This window comes from Struthio camelus, chromosome 15, assembly GCF_040807025.1.
Source record: "Struthio camelus isolate bStrCam1 chromosome 15, bStrCam1.hap1, whole genome shotgun sequence".
Taxonomy (NCBI): domain Eukaryota; kingdom Metazoa; phylum Chordata; class Aves; order Struthioniformes; family Struthionidae; genus Struthio; species Struthio camelus.
In genome coordinates this window covers 14237796-14253964 of record NC_090956.1, presented here as the reverse complement: position 1 = coordinate 14253964, position 16169 = coordinate 14237796, and the positions used below count along the sequence as shown (strand labels likewise).

General features: G+C 37.9%; 1 long non-coding RNA gene across 1 annotated transcript in view; it reads left to right on the top strand.

Moving 5' to 3' along the window:
* LOC104149724 (uncharacterized) overlaps positions 1–16169 on the top strand; it is a 33942-nt gene that overhangs the window by 7816 nt on the left and 9957 nt on the right. The window contains exons 4-5 of the long non-coding RNA XR_695389.2: positions 282–870; positions 2321–2564. This is a non-coding gene — a long non-coding RNA (uncharacterized lncRNA). The remainder of the gene's footprint in view (positions 1–281; positions 871–2320; positions 2565–16169) is intronic.

Below are 16169 nucleotides of genomic sequence, written 5' to 3'. Positions count from 1 at the left end.
CACATACAAGAGAAAGAATGATTCATTTTCACCCTTTGAAAAAGTACAAGAGATTACACTAGAAATATAGTCAGTATAGAGTAAGCTATTTCAGATTTTGGTACCTAGTTCTTAGCACATTTTTGATTAATTCCCTTTACAGCATAGGAACAAGTCTTGAAAGCTTAAAATGGCACTTTGCTTAGTATCAGCGTTAAGCTTCACTGCTGTTAGGTGGAAATTATTGGTGTAGTTTTATGATACTCAAAAACTAATGAGAACTGTATCTTTTTGTTTTTCAGGAAATTTATTTTGTTCTTATCATCAGAACAGTGAAAGTTGAGAAAGAATAAAGATCTGCACTGTCAAAAAGTATTTCTAGACACATAAGCTAAGAATTTGGTGCTTATTAACAATGGTAAAATAAGAAGAATCTTTATATCAGTATATTATTTGTGTCTTTGATAGTGTTTGGATAATACTTTAATATGGCATACTGGAAAATAGTATGTTTTAAAATGCTCCCTGTTAAATGAATCCGAACAAATGAAAACTTTGCTAATACTGCAAAAAAAATGATCATCTCAAGACCATGAGAGAGAAGATAATGAAAAGGACAATAAGAGCTAAATGGATTTTTAGATGCCAAAGTAACTGTTATATGCAAACTCCCAAATGCGAATGGGACAGCAACTACAACTGATTCAACCTCTGTACTATTAAAGTTTTTACTGTCAAAATCTTTTTCCTATCTAGCTAAAGTGGACATGTGCCAAAGCGAATCAGCCACCTTCTTCCAATGTAAATATAAACAACTTGTTACACATAATTCTGGTTGAGCAGTTTGGAAAACGTCTGCAAGTGCTAAATAGATCACAGAATGTCCACGCAGTAAGGACCCTTCTCTCTTATTTTTAATTTTAAGATTGATTTCAGTGAGTTATGTCACTGTATTCACCAAGCTTTATTACTGTTGAAATGACTTACTGTTTCTTACCATTTTTGCCTGCTTGACTGTTTATAGTACATTTGCTTCCACTCATTGTGGACAACTGCACTCTCAGAATCTGGGACTCCTGTGGTCCTATTTCTCTGATAATGGATGATCATTCAGTCAATTTAGTTAGGTTGGTGACTAGTGTGGCATAAAATCTAAACAAATGAAGAAGCAAGTGCCCAATTTTTATGGCAGCTAACTGGCTTCCATTAGGATTCTGGTTTACTTGTAAGACAATTCCTTATTTTTCATTAGCGTCACTGAGTTTAGCGTGGTTTCCCAACCTGCCCTTCCTAATACACATTTCCAGCTACTGATGCCTTGGCCACGGGTGTGTTCTGTCCAAATTAAAAGTTTCAGATGATACTGAGTTCAGAGGACGTTTTCACACTGTTTAATTCTATTTCAGCTGATATATGTTGATCTACTTAGTTATTTGACAGTCTATTTTTCCTGTCCTCCGTCTGTGTGTGATTTTTCCCTCTTCTTAGAATTTGAATATAGGCAATTTGTCACCAGCATCTTTAGTGACTCCATTTTTGAATGGATTCTTCAAACAAGTAGATAAAGTTAGGATAAAGGATAAAGTTTTTAAAAGAGTAGAGTTTTCAATCTACTTGTGTAAAATCTTGTTTCACAGTATAGGAAAGCCTTGCTTGTTTTGATTTGCCTAAATGACTATCCATTCTTATTCTGGTATAATGTCTTCTACTATCAGTACAACTCTTAAAAATACATTAGTGTTTATTTTAGCAGCACTAATGACAAACCAAAGCAATGTTATTTCACTATGGCAACCGGAAGATCAGAAGGCGTAGCTAAGATTAATTGTATTTGTATAAAATATCAATTGTGTTTAAAATATGTTTGTATAAATTGTTCTTCCTATTCATTTTCCTTTCATGCACATCTGAATGAAGGATGTTGAACAGTCTGATTACTAGTGAAAAATGATATGTCTTCATATTGCCCTTATAGCCAAAGTTGTGATCTGGAAGGTTATATGCACATGGGAAAGTCAAGTCACCTTTTACTATGGAAGTTACTCTCGTATTCAGCTGCTGAATTTTTAAGATGAAGATCCCCTTCTGTTATAGTACAGCTCTACTCTTCTAGAAAATCCTCTCTTTTCCCTGTCAGTAAAGAAGCTCCAATTATAGTTACCCCAGCGTGTTGATTTGTCATTGCTTTTTGAATTATTCTAACAGATAACAAGTCAAACCTACATTCCTTCATATTGAGAAGATATGGGATAGGCTGCAAGGCCTGCTCTACTGCTCTTCATTAGTATAGCAATAAACATTTGCATAAAACAATCCTGACATATATTTTTCCCTGGACTAGGATATGGAAGCAATTTGTGATGGATGTAATATCCTGGAATAATCTGTTATCTTCCAATGAATAGTCGTGGAGGTGGAGAGAAAAAACAGGGACCTGCATGAAAATGCATCAAGCAGAAGACCAGCTGATCAGATGGAGAGAAGAGAGAAGAGAGATGTGACATGATGAGAAGAGAGCTATGACATGACGTAGTGTTGCTTTCCAGGCTGAAGAAATCCTACCTGGAGAGTTTCTTGAACAACAGGTAATTTTCATTTGTGGTTGTACTCACTAGTTAATTGTTCTGATATTCTACAAATACTCCATCCTTGTCTGCAGAAGCATGCATAAGGATCCATAGGCTTTCAAAGTAAAACGGAGCTGTGTTAAAACTCAGCATAGCTAAAAAAAAAAAAAAGAAAAAAAAAGTATTCTTCCCTCCTGGGTTTGCACACGTTATTCTAAGACTTCAGTCCAGACAAATTAAGCTTTGCTGATAATGATATAAACAAAATCAGTGGCATTTTGCTGGATTGTTAAAGGGAAATATTTGCAATTTGTGATTGAATTTTTCATGACCGAGACATAATTGTAGGGCCGTTCTGGAATAGTTGTAGAAACACTCATCCTGTGAGTGAAAGGAAGCATGAAGGAGATGTATCACCCATAATTTCATCCCATATAGTATCAAAGTAAAACAAGGCAGAAAGAGACCTGTAACTTTCTTTTCCTTTAGCTACAACAAGAACTAACAAAAGATAAGACACTGAAGTAAAATAGTATATACTTAAATTTTCTGTATAGATTACTAGTTCATAATGCAAATATAAGTTACATGGAACATGTACTTGCATTTGTGCAGATCTAAAACTAGGTGGGAGTGTCATAGATGAATGAACTGAAAATTGAATGGTAAATATCCATACACAGAGTTGTAGTAGAAAATTTCTTGTTCGTAACTTTCTTAACCTTTTAAATCAGATGTCACAGTTTAAAATAGAAAAAGTACTGTGCTTAGAACAAAGTGCTATATACTATATGTAAACTAGCTTACTGGATTACTTATGCTTAGTTAGAAAAAAAAACCATAGTCTCCAAATGACTAAATTTTAGGAAGAATAGTTTCTTATTTAGTTAGTTTTAACAAGTTTGGCATTCAATTTTATGTGGTTTCTTAAGCTAAAAGGTCAAAAGATCTATTTGTCAATTTTATTTCAGAGCCAGCTGGGATATTGTGATATCTCTGTTCTTGTGAGATTGTAACTCAAACAAGTAAAAGAATTGTATCCGAGGCTGATTGCTTGTGAATTCCAATATGACACCTTCAAGTCTTTTTGGCATTATTGATTCTAAATCCAAACCTTAGCTTTGACTAATCTTTATTCTGATAGATGTAAAGCAAATTAACGAATTAACAGAAGCATTGTTATATATTTAAGTAAATTACCATTTCTGTATTTTTATATCGCTTCATCAGAATTCTCACTCGTAATAACTACCAAAGAAATTACTCAAAAGCAACTGTTCTGTGAGATAAGAGAAGTTTGTCTGTGAGAACAGGATTTCGTCCCACGACCGGTAATGACCAGTCATAATAAATGGAATCAAGAAAAATGTTTATAGGTTCCTGTCACTATGGTAAATAGGGGAAGAAGCTCAGAACCATAGTGAACTGCATTTATTTTGTAGGAAAATAGGTCTCCTGTCTCTACAGCTGTAAATTTGGTAATGGTATATCAATCCTATGTAAGTGGTGAGTAGTTCCTATGTAGATTAAAACGGAACATTTACAAGCTGTAACAGAAGGTGTAGACAGAATTAACAGTAAAATTAATGAAGTTATTATTTTTCCTTCAGTGTTAAACCATGGCTTTGACCATGTATCACTTGTAACTCTGCAGAATGTCTCTGATATATAATGAGTTTATACAATGTCTGGTGAAGTATGTCCAACCAAATGGTTAGACTTTCAGCAATTCTGTAATAAACATGATTAACAGTGCTAATACATTGAGGCACAGCACTGGTGTATGTCAGGGCATACGTATAGTGCAAACTTACTTGAAGTAGAGCATATTTTGGAAGGACCTGAGTGGCATATGCCATTTTTTAGGCTATTACGTTAGTACTGCTAACAAGGAAAGTGATTTTTTGTGGTGACAAGTTATTACTGAGTAGTTTTTCTGGTTTTATTAATCTCCACAGATTACCAGGCTTAATTTCCCTACTGCTTGTCTTTTTACAATTAATTAAAATGTTTATATAACTCAATAGTTAAATCCAGAGCATCTAATTATCTTTTGACCTTATCATTAATTCTTACGGGGCTCAGCCCCTTGGAACTGTCCATAAATGGTCCTAAATCATAGGGCGAGTAGCCTGACAAAAATTATTTTTTTGTCTTATGACAGATGTGAATATCTTGTGGAATTTTAAAAGGTTCCTGAGCACTTTGGAAATAATGAGATTGAAGCATATAATCTGTTTTGGTTATCTTAAAAATCACATGAGGCACTGGTGCAAAAATATAAGAAAATTTTTTACAGACATTAAATGTTTTAGACTCAGCCACATTTTCAAAAGTGCCTTAGGAACTTTTAATTTGATAAATTAGAAACAGAAAACACCCCAGTATTCAAAACATTGAATATAAATGTGTAGCAGAAGTATTGTTGCATTCATGAAGAGTTGAGTTAGTAAAGAAACAAGGCTTGTAGGGAGATGTGGCTGAAGTCATTGAAAAACTGGAAAATTTTTCCAATCTTTTCATCAGATCTCCTCAGCGCGTCTGAAGGTCTATCTGCTTTTCCGGTGGTATCAGCTAGTCTACTGAAATGAATTGCTTCCTCCACAAAACCTTGTGTTTCAACACAACTATCTGGCTGTTAAGAATTAAAACAAAAGAATTTAAAGAATGTCCACTAGTTTATCCTTAAGGAAAAAAATAAAGTGAGAAAAACTACAGGGAATTAGGATTAGTTACAGTGACAGGAACAGCAATAAGTACTTCCCAAAGAAGGCCTACGTGCTCCAAAGAGCTCACAGTTCTCTATCTGAGAGATCGGAAGAGCATCTGCAAGAGGGTTTGCCGGGCAGCAAAGCCAGGCTCTGGTTACAAGTCCTTGCAGAGCAGATCCGCAGCTCCTCAGCGGCACGAAGCTATCCTTGGCAATGGCAGCCAAAGCCCTGCGAATTTTAGGTGGGTGCCGCCCAATGTATCTGGAGACCATATTTATAGATCCAAGCAGTAGTGTGTGCTGTGTGTTGCTGCTAGGTTTCGGGTCCTGTGTATTCAGGCCAGACTTGGTGTTTGTATTAGATACTATTTAGAAGTCCAAGTCAGTGTTCTCATGAGAAGTGTGGTTGAGGAGTCCGAGGCCAAAAGGGTCCAAATTCAGTGCAGCTCCTCTTTGTTTTCATCAAAGCCACAGGGGCAAACACAGCGCACTGAACTCAGGACCCCTAGCAGCATTTTACTTAAACTGTTCCCGCTGTGCAATTTCTGTAAGAGAAACGTGCAATGACTGCTCAACTAAATCCATGAAATTTTCTTTTCATAAGGCAGTGACCCACCTTGGTGCGGTAAATCACCTCTTGAAATGCCTATATTTCTGCTTTACTGTAGGGGGAACACAGGAGGACTAAGTTCCTAATTAAGCTGTCTTATTTGAATGCCAAAAGTTAGGCCTGTTGACTTTCAACCTGAATGGAAATGGAAGAGTCTTGTTTGGTGAAGGAATGGGAAAATACATCTTGAGCTGGCTCTGTAGGTCTACTTAGAGGAGCTAATAGCTAGTTGTATCTCCTATTTGCATTTGCAACGGCTCTTCAGGCCCTATGCATTTTGTCTGGAAAGTCTGCTGGTACCAGGTTTTGAGTATTATGTCTTATTGCTCTGAAGGAGAGTTTGCCAGTTATATCCCATCAATAAATTGCATGCGATTTGCTGTATTTTTACCTTCTGCTCACTTTGCTTTTGAAGGCTTAGCTAGAGAGCGAGAGCTGCCAACATTGCAACTGCGCAGTATTTCCAGGTCTGGCAAGTCAGATGTTTCTCCCCGGCTGATAAGGCCGTGCTAACAGCTAAGGACAGCTAATGATAGTGTAGTTGTTACTTTTTAAGCCTTTACCACACCTGTCATTGGTTCATTTTAAGAGATTTTATGTTCTGTTTTAAATCACTAAAATGGGAACATTTCCAAAATAACGGAAGGAAAATGTGCCCACAAAATTGCATCTTCTGCCTTTGCACTGCTGATAAGACACAGTCAACTAAAAGCACCTTTTACTTGAACTGTTCAAAGCCCTTTACACAGGGAAAAAGCATCACAATATCTATGTGCAGACCAAATCTCAGATTAGGCTTGATTCAATCTAAAAGCTCCCCTTGAAACCTTTCGTTCCAAAGACAATTGTAGCTTTATTTGAGGGAATATTTTTGAAGAAAATTTTTGTGTTTTTACTGGGAAATCAAAATTCTCGTGCTTTTCATATCATAACTTCTCCTCCACAAGGAAGACATTTTCAAAACTGTACCATTCAATCACAGAGTTGCAGCTTCAGGGCTTTGTGATTCTTATCCACTTAAGTGATGGCAAGCAAAGGGGCAGCCTAAGTGGCCAGAGCATAGCAGAGATGTTATGACATTGCAATGCAAATGCACCTGTTGATATCGCTTAAAGAATTTACTTGCACACACAAATACTTTTCCAGACAAATACGTTTTTCCACCTTCTGAACTTAGTGAGAAAGAGCATTTTGGCTTGTCAATCAAATATCAAAGCTGCAAGTTGCTAGACAATAGAAAATTACAAATTGAAAAGGACTTGATGACATGTCCATGCCTCTGTATTGTCCCAGTCCTGCGTTAGGTGACTAGAAGAAACCACTGATGATGGGAACATACATCTACAAGTCTGCAGAATGCCTTGGAAAGAGAGCAAATGTCTCCCACAGAGAGTTCTGCATCTCAAAATATACGGCAGTAACTAAATTATTACCAATTGGGTTTAGAGATCGACAGGCTCAAACACTAACCAACTAAGACTGGAAACAAGAAGAAAATAAAATGCTTTTTCTGTAACTTTGTACATTTCTCCTCTCATAATTGCCTAACCTGCCCTGAGAATTGCTTTCTGTCACATCCCCCATCTCATCTGAATTTATTATTCTTGGATTTTTTTTCCTTGCGGGCAATTTTGTTTGTAGTTGCTGTTTGCTTACAGGATTGGAAATAAAAGAAATCACTGCCTGTCATAAAACAATTTACCTGAGAGAAAACAATAACTCCACTGAGGCAACTGCACAAGTTACATTTCTTGGTAAATACATGCTTTTTAGTGACTGCTTTTATTTGCACAATTCCTTTCTCACAGCCCTTGACAGCCTCTAATTCCAGAGGATAAATTCCCTCTTACTCAAAAGCTAGATACGTCAGTTAGGCTGGTAAGGCCAGTTCTCTTAGCAGGCTTACTGCGTTCTCTGAAGAAATGGTGAGTAATAGAGCAGAAAAGAAACAAACCAACAATCAGTAACAGTACCATTCTGACATTAATAAAAAAACACTAAAATGGCAACAAATTTGATCTTTTGCATTTTTTCTTCAAAGTCTTCAAACCATGAATCAAGATTTTAAAAGCGAGCAATTGAAATGAGGTCATATAGAGCAGTTTTAAAGATCTCTAGGAAACTAATGATGTAGATAAGTACCGAACTTTTCTAGGCACGTAGCCACTTTGGAAAAATGCACAAGCTCTCCTTCATCAACAGAATTAATGGCTTTATTTTCAGAAATATTGTGTACCCACCAGATATCTATAAGTAGCATTTCTGATAACTAGGCCACGGAGTTTGGACACTTAAATAAATTAAAAATAAATTTGGACAAGAACCAAGATATTTAGAGAGTTTTCCATTCAAAATATTTCAGTAAAATTCTTAGCCTTATTTTTGTTGTTATGCGTATTTTAAAAAACCCCTCCTGATCTTAACTATACTGGCTAATGATTTTCCTCTTCTGTCCTCCTGCTTCTATTACCAATTTCTGCAATTTCTACCTCTTGATTTTATGTGTATTACTATCAATTGTAGTACTTTTCTAATTTCTTAAGTATTCTTTTCTCATTATTTCTTTTTCTGTTTTGATGTCTGTAACAAATACCATTTAGGACCCTATTTCGTGCTTTATCTGTTGTCATACTGAGCATTCAAGATCACTTTCATATTATTTTCAGTGAATCAGAGATAGGTAATTCCATTCTTGACAGAGTTTTCTCAAAGGCCAGCAGTAAATTTTGGAAGTCTTTAATTTCTGCTTATGAAATGGATGCAGAATCTATCCCTGTGGTTGTTCTGTAGTGCAACATCTTTCTCATATTAGATATTTTTCAGTGATGCCTTTTGTACCCTGTGAGGATGAAAAACAGTAGCTTATATCTAATAAATGTCATACAGAAGATATACCAGATTTTCAATAGGAAACTGTGTGAAGTGCACAGTGTAAAAGCCACAATATATCAGTTGTGTTCACAAGCTGACAAGGAGCGTTACTTATGTCCTGATCCTTTTATGGTAAAATTTTCAGTGAAAATGAAACTCCAGGTTAAACTAGGTACTCAGTTTGCTCACTCATCCTCTGTCTCCACGCTCTTTTCTTTATTACTCATAATGCCTTCGGAATTAGGAAATGTAAACGTTGAGATTTCTCTCTAGCTGAACAAAACCAGTAGAGACAATAAATACTAGTGAGCTATTTATGGAGAAAATAAGAATTCATATCCTCTCATAAATCACTTCCCTTTATAAGAGAGGAATGCTGTCATCTTCCAGTGCAGCAAAAATAGCTGAATCTCGGGAACGTGTATTTCTCTCATTGACTCTCTTAATAGCAAAGCAGCACGCCATGATTTACATATGGGAACACAGTTGGTGCTGTGCTCCGCAGGCCATTAAAGAATGGGGATGGCTTTCAGTGTTGCCAAAAGGATATCTGAGGCATTTTTGAGGAGCAGTCTGAGCAGCACTGCTCCAACAGGGTAGCCTCTATTTTTTTCTCTGCACATTGTCACTTCAAAATGCAGTTGAGTCTGAAAATAACTGATCTTCTCTTTGCACATTTGGATAGAGGCTTTTTTCTTTTTTCTCAGTCAGTGCTATTTGGTATTATCACATCCCCACTGTTCTTGTTCTTCGCACTAGACGTTTTTAAATTGCAACTTAAAAATAAAATATCTTGATGGCAGCAAGGGAGGGATCGTCACACATTAATTGGATATGCTTGCGCTGGGTTATTTTGTTCTTTTATTGCTTTTCACAACGTTTGTAAATTTCACTCGTCAGAACCTGTACAACTTTTCATCAGAGGTTATTAGTCTTACCCATGAAGGACGGAGGATATGCATTTTTACAGCTTATTAGGCTATTAGGCTGAACATATACAAGAACTCGTCTTCAATTACTGGGTGAATGGTCCCACTGGGGTTCCTGTTTTGTGCCCTGCAGCTACTGAGGTTCTCTGTGCCAGCGGGGATCCTAACGGTAGCTAAGAGTCCCGAAACTTTTGGTTTTCATGGCAACCACACAGTCTGTTGTACAGTAGCTGCTGCTTTGTCAGTTGTTTCAAGTTGAGCTTTGAAAAAGGTTGGCTGTTGAAAAGCACCTTTTTATGTCCTCTCTCGGAAGAGCCTGATATTTTTGCCTGATGCATTTTATTAGAGCACAAGATGCATCTCTTTCCATGAGAGTAACCGGCAACGGGCTTGCAGCGATGGTACTGGGTATGTGACTAGTCTGCAGTATGCGACACTACGATACTGAAAGCTTCCTTGTGGGAAAACCTGCACTGATGCTCAATTCACATGCTCTTTTTTCAGAAGAAGATCATGAAAGTCATATCAGAGGGGGTAAGGCGTAGTATCAGCAAGCAAAATATTCATTAGCTGCAGATATCCCATTAGATTCCACCCAAGCAGGACTGAACACAGTCATTTGTGGAGGGCATTAGGGGAAGAAGAGGCCTTCCACAAATCCTCTTCTCAAAGGCCTTTTCTCCTAAATTACTTGGGACCACAGTCCCAGAATGGTGCTGGGGCTGGAGCTTTTGGTACTTTTGGGGAAAAAAACACAGTTGTCTTGGCTCCCTGATGCTTACCACACAAATACAACAGTGCTAATTTACACAGATCTAGATAAAATATCTAGCTTTCATCTGCTACTTCAAATGGCAATAAGGTCTGAACTGCTGCCTGCTGAAAACTATAGAAAAGACCCAGTAGCTTTCAATGGGCTACAGGTCAGAGCCAGGATATTCATTTTTGCACCAATCTTTAGGATATGATACCAAAAAAGTACATAAATGCATAGTTAATTTTAACAACTAACTATACTCCATCTGAATAGGTGCATTATCCTGAGTCAAGGTGTGGTTAGCTGTTGTGGTGCTGTTATTAGTATGTATTAATAAGAAGCAGGCGCAGCCTGCCGCAGATGTGGCTGTGCATGAGTAGCTGGCAGAGCGGTGCGCGTAAGAGCTGCTCAGGTTTTGCACGCGGACCGACGGGGGACTTTGGGAAGGAATGGCATTCTCGGACGTGACAGTCACAGGGGCAGTTCCAAAGGGGTGACCGGCTTTAGAGTGGAGCTCAGTACGGGAGAGGCTTTTCTTGAAAAAGACGATGACAAAGAAATTAGGCCTATTTCTGTTGTTTGTTCGTTTCTGTTTGTTTGTTTTTTGCATACACTGCTGCAGCCAGTTTATTCAACGGACAGCATCTGGTAGGTTTCTGTGTCTTTATGTGAACCATAAAAGTCTCTAAATGCTTAAGAAGAAATCCTTATAAGAACCCCTTTGATCTGGGCGTGGTATCAAAGAGTTTAAGAGTGGCCAAAAACGGTTAGATCATCTAATCTCACTATCTGTGTATCGCATCTATATTGCACCTTCACTCAAATATCCCTATGTAAAACCTAGATATTGAAATCAGACTGAAGAACTATAACTTTCAGAGTACTTTCATGATGTGCCATATACAGGGAGCAGATGGACCAAACCCCTGCTATTTCTGTTAATCGATTAGGGGAGATTTGTTGTGATAGTCAGAGAAGAAAACATTTTCGTCTGTCACCGTCCTGTTCTGAAGGGATGTGCGGCTCAACAAAAAATAAGAAAAAAAAAGCAATGATGAGCTGCTTATCCCACCTGGAGTCTCAGCTCTAGTTGTGTGCCCACACACTAATTATCAGAAAAAAAAAGTGAAAGGAAAACATCCTGGAACATCTACGTTGTCCACCACCCCTTCACCTGGATATGCTGCTGGCCTTCCGTAAGCTTTCCTGCCATGACGCAGGGAGACGTGACTCAGTACCACCAGTTAGACATCACCTCAAACAATAAATTATTTCTTGAGATGAGCTCAGCAAATGGTGCCTCAGCTTTTAAAGCAGGCTGTAAGTTGCAATGGTGATGAACTCTTGCAGCTGCCTTTGAATGGCTGCCTTTTACTTTCTGCACTTGACCTACACTTTTTTTTTTTTGGCTAAAAATAGGTGGTCTCAAGCTTTCAGCAAAATGAAGTGAGCTGTTCAGAGACAAACTACGGCATTAAAGAATGCATTTCCCTTTCAGTACACATGATATGCATCAAATAAATTATCTCAAAAAGGGTTAAATAGCATTTTCCTCTATGGACCAGGGATCTCTGAGGTTCTAGAGTCTCAGGCAACTTTGAGTTGCTTTGAGTATGTTTGTCTTCATAAGAGAACGCAGCACTGATTAGGGGGAGATCAGTGGCAGAAGCAGAAATAGGTCTGGTTTCTCCAAATTACAGATTGACTTCTATAGCAGTGCTATCTTTCAAGCTATAAGGTGCAGGATGGACTAAATATTGATCAAGATACATTTTCAGTCTCGAGTTTTAGATTTGCCATAGTCTAAATAGCATTGCCCAGTATTCCTGTTTTATTCCATTAATCTAGTCTGAATTGACAGGAAAGATGATTACAGCAAGTCAACTGATTATTATCTGTTTGCTATTTACATAGTATTTTGAACAGCTGCCTTAGGAAGAGGCTTTCATGTATAGAGTTTCCCTAGTGCTGTCACTTGAAAGTTTTTAACCCTGCTGCAGATATTTTGACAAAGTGTATCAAGAGGCAACTTTCAAGTGCTAGCCAATTCATCTTGGTGTCTCATCCACATTTAAAAGAGCTACAGATATTACTGTTTTACTGCAGTTTAGGGGGCGTTCTGTCCTTGGATTATGTGTATGCAGGAAGTAGGTTTTCCCATTCACAGGAGGAAGGTCTGGGACCAAGTCTTCCCCCATCCCAACAAGTGTTCCAGATGCAAAGTAAGAGTCCTGTTTGCTTTGCATCTCTTTATTCCCAGCCCTGTGGACTGAATCTCTTCCTGTGATTTAAAAGACAGCAGTACCCTGCTCAGTTTTCTCAAAGCTTTGACGTAGAACCTAGTGGAACAGCTAAAAGCTTTTTAGTCAGGATTTTAGGCATTCTTTCTGATTCCTTGGCTGGTTTGATGTGTGGTATGTGGCATTTTAAATTGTGTTTGAATGCGCCTTACCCATCTACTGTCCTGGGAAAACAGGCACGCTATCTCCAGGGTTTGGATTCCCCAGAAGGGGCCAGCTCCTAAGCATCCATGCCTGTTATTGATCATTGCGTATTTTGTTTCGCTTTTGTATTTGCTTTACATTTATCTTTGCGGTATATAGTCTTTATCATTGACATTGACTTTCAATCAATTCCCTGATGTCAACAATGGCTGCAATTGATTTTGAAAAAGCAATTATCTTTGCTGTAGAAAAATTCCAGATATAATTTGCATTAAACTATACTGAAACCTCTAAGCCAAACCATTGAAAGACCAAGTGTTTTAGCAGGATCAGCCCTGCAATTTTAAGTGTATATTACTGCAAAATGAAAGGAGCTTTCACAGAGCCATGAAGTAGAAAATAACAATACGGCAATTAGTTTTAGAGGTTTGATGTGTTGTGCTGGGAGTATGAAGATAGGTTCATATCTGATCCAACCCTTCCATATGCGTTGAAACATCACCTCCCTATGGAACTGAACATCACGTAGACACTTTGAGAAGAGCGGGTGAATTTTAAACCAATTAGCTATTTCCCAACTTCACATTTGCCAGCAGGTTTTGAGCCAGAAATGACAAAGTGCGCTAAGGGCTGAAACGTAGTGTTATGTATGATTTTCTTTTTTGTTTTCCTCTGTGTTCTACATGTTCCAGTGTCCGTATGAAGCACAAAACTGTCTTAGATTCTGTAGCTTTCCTGAATCTTCAACTTAAAGAAATTATTGGCTGTTGCAAGTGGCACAATTTTTGGATGATGAGTCTCCAAACACGATAATCAACACAACATCACAGACAGAGCAAGGACTACACGAGTGAGTCTTTCCGTATGAGGTGCTCATAAAGCTGAGGCTGTTTCTGCCCAAATTGTCATGATAGAACCATCAGTTTTATCAGGTAGTTCAGCTCAATAGCACAGACACATGATCAGATTTGTTTTAAAGCTGATTGGTGTTTCAGCAGCTCCTTGTTAACATAAACAGAACATACACCTATATTTTTAGGAAGTCTCAGAGTTTGCAAGTTTCTTGCTCCTGTCCCTGTCTGGTGACACTCAGCCAAATTTCTTCATTATTGCCTGGCTTCCTTGAAGAAATGACAGACTTGATCCACTTTCCTTTCCAAGCCATAATTGTACCACAATCATGATGTGAAATATGATCCAATGTCATGATCAGCTTCATGATAAGCTTCGTGTCATGATAAGGTGAGCAGTGAAAAAGCTTCTAACTCAATAGCTCTATCTGACGTTTTCATTATGTTTCAGAACTTCAGAATGTCTTATCCAGTCATACCCAGATATTTTCGTTTAGGAAGAAATCTGTTTTACAAGATGAGTTGTACCTGGGCAGCCTAGTACCTTTTAGAATAAGGTATGCTTTGTAAAAGTATGCTTTTGTACATAAAGAAACCATATAATTAGTCCAAATGAATATGGAAAGTACTTGTGGAAGAACTTGTCTATGCAATCTAATCTTGCCTTAGCTCGCTTCTGAGTGAGGTGTCTAGTCCTGTTTCAAAATGCAAACGCAGAATATTCCACTCTTCCTTTGGAATACAAGTTTACAGCTTAATTACCAGCAGAATGAACAGAACAGAAGTGTCTCAAAGTCGAAGCAGAGAAAAAAAATTGTAGGACCTTTATATTATAACTAATCAATTACTTGTCCTTTTTCATTAAAAAAATAGCTATCTGCAATACTCTAGCACTTCTACTGAATTTATGATCCAGCAACGTCCATTTGTTTTAGAATGCCAGGATCAGTTTAACCTCAAGGTGGTGCTAGATGGCAAGTTGGCTGTCATAACAACTCTTGTTTGTCATTTAAATTTTTACAGAATGAAAAAATACGGAAAATGTGTAACTGGTTAATAACCAGTAAGGTTTCTTATCAAAGTGCATTTCTGTTATATATTAATATGCTTAGTTACCTGAGCAGAACACAGATGGATTTGAAAAGCGATTGGTTACACCAATATCTCAGAACACAATAACGCTTGGGAAGAATCAAGGCATATTTAAAAGTCGTTGGAGCAGTTGTGATAGGAGATATACAGCATGCTGTGGGATTTACTTGGCTACTAGAACCAGACAGTAGTCTGAGAGTAAAGGAAGTGTCATTCTTGCAATTTAAAATAAATGAAATGTATCAGGTAAATATTGATTATTTAAAGTTCTTAAAAAACTTAAAGGGATACTAAACTCTTTCATTCAAAATAAATAATGTGTAGAAGTACTTTAGTTATCATTCCAAGTGAAGCAGTTGTCCTGATGGAAGATGGTTATGCAGGGCTTGGCTGTAGTACTTTAGCTATACCAGTATGATAAAAGTGGTAGCATGGTGCTAGTGTCAATTCAGAGGGACTAATATAGTATATCAGTATACTCATTTTCGTATCAGCAGGGAAATGAGCTGTCCCAAAACACCAGCACCATTACTCTGGTTAGCACAACCAGGGATATAGACGGTGTTATCCAGCACAGAAAACTCAAACTGCTGTCTGGAAGAGTTTCACAGGTAACAAACCTGCACGTCGCACATGCCCCTGCGTTTGGCTCCCAGTCCGCAGAGCTCCAAGCGGGTTCAGCAGCAAGGCCACAGCTGCAACCCTGGGCACTGCCATTGCTGGCCCTCGGAGCTAACCTCAGTAGCTGGTAGGAGGATCTTATTCTCTGGCATCAGTGAAACTTGCAGATGGCCTCAAATAAACAGGCTACTAGAAATTATTGCTTCTTGGGAAAAAGAGGTCATCACATGCACAAAGGATAGCTGAAATATACAGAAGATGTATTTTATCTTTTTGATTAAAATATTCCCCAGTCTATCCAAAAATTTAAAAGATAGTGATATTCAAAGCTCATGTTCAGGGTTTTCCCTTCAGATATGGCACCAGGTTTGATTTTCTTGTACAACCGACTGTGGGCAGATGACCAGAAAATCATATTGCAGCTTCCTTCGTTCCTTCCTTCTCATGACCACATTGTCACTATTCATGGTGAGAAAAAGTGCCTGGTTCATAAAGTGCTTGTAACTGAAGGTGTTGGCGATGGAAATGGAGCTAGTCACTTTGAAAAAATTCCTTTCCCAGCATGAGATCTGAGTCTGCTCGAAGATTCCAGTTCTTGCACCCCTGTCCTGCAGTTGGTGGGTACTGGAAAGCAGTTACTCTCACTTTCTAACTCAAGTTTTTTATGTTATTTCCTTCTCTTTTGTCTTTTGTAATGCTTGCTGTTTTGGCAACAACTTTTAGCCTTATAGAAAAGTT